Below are 3985 nucleotides of genomic sequence, written 5' to 3' on the forward strand. Positions count from 1 at the left end.
CTGCCTAGTCCGGGTCTCTAGGATATAAAGGCGGTCTAGGCAGTTGACGGCGTGTTAAATTCAGTAAGGTCCAAGGAAAGCTTGATATTTTCGTTGAATGTTTACTTCATAAAACCACCGTAAATCCTGCACGATCAGAATGTAATTAGAGATAGTGCAAATAGAAATGAAATCAAATATTAAATTTATTATTATAAAGTTCAAAGGACATGGTTTGCTGTTTAGCTCACAACAGGAATCAATTTAAATATAAGTTAGAATTTTCACCGCCACTCAAATATAAGAAATGTGAGCATTCCACAGCTTGACTCAAAGGTTCTCATCGCTTGAAAATCAAAGACACGAAGACATACGTAAGACAAGTCTTGACAACATTAAACATGTCGATTCTCTATGCTCATGTTAGCATAATAAGGTGAAATCTAATGGACAAAAATGGTAAACACCATGATAACTACCAGCTCAGGCTAATTCAAAACATACCGAGCTCTAAAGCAAATCATCTTCTTAAGATATTTTTAATGCTAGTAATATCGAGTATTATACTGGCCACGGTATTACATCTTGCAATGAAAAGACGCCCTAGTTAAACACGGATTACTCACGTTGCTCTGGGGTTGCCAAAAATTGAGTTTACTACTGAGTTTGAAATATTATTTTCTTTATTTTTCGATACCTGCGTCCTGCGCAGAAGATTGACATATTATAGACAAAGTAACAGGTATCCTTTGATTGTGCTGAATGATCTCTTAATTAAAAAATTCAGACACGCTAGACATTCATACTGGATCCATCCAACTGGTACTTAATAGATTGTGATCTACTACATAATGTGCTTCATTGGCACTCTTACCACTTGAATGGTTTATCATTCAAAGAGATTCAACTTCTCTAATTTCAACAGTATGTCAAAACTAAGTGAAATGGCAAGGTCATTAAACGTGGCTGAATTAAATGACGAGTTAATTAAACCCAAATCGGTTAAATAAACCATTTTGAAATTATTAATAACAGCTGCACAAATCTACCTCAGGCACTCATAACTAATTGATGATCTGATCAAGCAGGCTCCAACTCAACTAAGGGAAGAACGTGTCAGGCTAGTATGACGAATGAGGCATAAATTGTTAGATAATTAACTGATAATTAATTAATAAATGATAATCTCATAGTACAGAACAATCAGGCACTACTTTAACACTAGAATTCTACCAGGCTCAGAAAGCTGGGAATCGCCTTTGCAAATGGCTGCCACAGTCTCACACAGTCTTTTCGATTCGACACAACACAGTTCAGCTAATCTCACAAATAAATGTTCTCGCTCCTACTGGATGTCAAATTCAATAGTTTAGGCGCAATTTAAATGATTGTTTATGCTAATAACAAAATTTCATCGCGAAATAAGAGCACAAAAGAGCTGCAGCGTTCTCGAGCTGCAGAGCACGTTCAGTTTGAATGTTGGGCGGCGTCGGTTCTGTTTCCAACTCGCGGAAAAATCCTCGAGGTTGGCGAGAAGTTTCTGTTTCCTGTTCCTTCGCGTTAATATTTATTTTATAAACGCGACAGAATCCGAGTTCGTGTAAAACATTTTAAAACTTGTGCACTTTCACTTTGATGTATGCGGTTACTTCCTAAATTATTTACAGGCCTTGACCTACAGACATCATTCCTACTAATTACTTGTCCTCCATCTCCTCTGAATGTCCGTGAGCAGCCGGTGTTGTCTGGGCAGCTTGGAAGTGATTGACCTGATTTTCCGTGCCTTTCCGCCTGATTCTCTCCTGCCACTTCTTGCGAAAAACCGCCCTTTCTAAGGGGAAGAAATCTTTCTTTACAAAAACTGACTTGTAATCAGTGGATTCTCCAAGCTTTCTCGTTGTTTTCAGCACGCTCCAGACCTGAGCAGAATCCTTTACAGTCACCAGCAGAGGTCTGAAGGTGCTGGCAGCAGCATCCTTCGAGCGTAGCCTCTTGCAAGATATAACATCAATCGATGTGTTGAGTACCTTGCTGCAACAATCTACAACAAATGCCGTGTCATCCATCACTCGGTCCTTCGCATCAGATGCGTTACTTTCAGGAATCCCAAACCAGATCAGTTTGGCCTTCCTACGTTCTCTATCATGCAATTCACGTGAGCTTTCACTAGCGACTTAAGATAAATCATCTGTCTTGTTCTTTACTTCCATTTCTTCCGTATTTTTCAACTGAGCCTTCACTTCAGTCAGCTCATTGCATAGCGACCTCAGTTTGTCACTCAGCGAGCGCACCATCGCACTCAAGGAGTTTACTGCAACATTAAAAAATTTCGACTCATTGTCGTGCTCTTCCACCGACTCCTCTCTTTTTCGAGCACCAAGAGTTGGTTTTTCGCAATCACGGAAAAAACAATGAAGCAATTTAGATTTCTGGAGAAATGTGTACTCCTTAGAGCTCAACTTCGAACAGCTGATACAAATGAGATCTTCGCATCGTTCACAGATGACCGTCTGGACTTCGCTCAGAGAGATCTCTTTGCAGTACTTGCAAACTTTCATCTCTAGCTGGGCCGATTTGGTTTTATTTATTCTAGAGGCCGTAGATGGCTTTTTTCTAGAGGCCGTTGAGGGCTTTTCGACTATCTTTTTTATTTTCCGTCCAGCCATTATTAAAATACACGAACTAGATCTCTTGAACGGAGAAAAGGACGGAGAAAAATACAGGAAAGGACGGAGAAACATATAAAACTGAGTTGAGTTGAGTAAGTAAAGTTCCCTCGAAAATTCCGGCTGTAGGAACAGCTGAGCTGCAGCTGGCGAGGGAAAGACAGGGGTGTCGGAGAGGGGGAGGTGTAGGGGCCAAGAGGGTGGAGAGGGTATAGGAAGGCGAGGCCAGAGCGTACTCAAGGCACCGATTGTTCTCCGGTTACAGGCGGTCGCCGAGGGTCCCCAACAAGCTACAAAACTTGCCCTCGTTTCATGCACTGAATAAAACACTTATACTAGCCGTTTTTCTCACTATTCGCACAATTTTGACTGAACTGCACTAAAATTGAACCTTTCACTGAAATCGTTTCGGTACAAAATTCGAGATATGTCAAACCGGCATAGTAAAAAGTGAGAAAGTTGGAACCCGCAAACACTTACGTGCGTCCTCTATCACTGCCAGAACTCAACTCTTGTGACTATCATTTAAAGCACGAAATAATTCTCTAATTCATCAATTAGAAATCCTTTCAAATAAATGTAAACTACTGGGATTTCACTAAATTTAATCGTTATCATAATTTTTATGAATATACAAGGACCATCTACTCCCAATATGGTTTATGGTAACCATAGTGTAAGCTGGAACATTATAATCTGCCATATTCATTCATTTTCAATATGATTATTTTCTAATTTTTCGTATCAATTTTGTTTCGTATCAATTTGGGAGTGTTAATTGAGCATCAACGAGAGCAGGTTGTGTGGTGCCTAAGAGCTCTTCGATCGCTTGTTGTTTGCTTTGTAGCCTTGCACGTACGTTGCCCCCATTCTCTCTTCTCGTTCTTGCTGACGCAGTGATTTTATTATTGACACGTCTTTCTACTGAGTGTGCTCGTTATTCTTTTGCGGCGTGCCACTTGCTTGACTAGTTGCACGTAGTATTCGATCCAGCATAAGCGTAATTTTGATTGTAGCCACAGCAGCCGTTCCGTCTTGGTTTTCGCTTAACCTCATGGAAACGGCCGAGGGATGGAGGGGAGAGGACGTCGGTGCCTGAGTTGCTCGACTGTTAACAACAAGAAGAGGACAGTTAGTTGTTCTTCGTGTGAGGGATGTTACCATCTCTCATGCGTAGGGCTGACTAGAGCACAGGCAGACACCTTCGGGCGTTGGCTGTGCCCGGGTTGCTTGGGTAGAGCCAGTGTCGGTATAACAGAAAGACCCGTAGATTTCGACTTCTTGGGGTATGTTTCTCGGTGTTGTGCCAATGGTAGAGCACTGAAAAGGGTGCCCCGGGG

At 41.3% G+C, this 3985-nt stretch overlaps 1 protein-coding gene across 1 annotated transcript in view; it reads left to right on the forward strand.

Annotated features, from left to right (window-relative positions):
• LOC108673814 (UDP-glycosyltransferase UGT5) overlaps nt 1-3985 on the forward strand; it is a 12476-nt gene that overhangs the window by 6892 nt on the left and 1599 nt on the right. The gene's annotated exons all lie outside the window — the stretch shown is intronic.

This window comes from Hyalella azteca, unplaced genomic scaffold, assembly GCF_000764305.2.
Source record: "Hyalella azteca isolate HAZT.00-mixed unplaced genomic scaffold, Hazt_2.0.2 contig4675, whole genome shotgun sequence".
Classification (NCBI taxonomy): Eukaryota; Metazoa; Arthropoda; class Malacostraca; order Amphipoda; family Hyalellidae; genus Hyalella; species Hyalella azteca.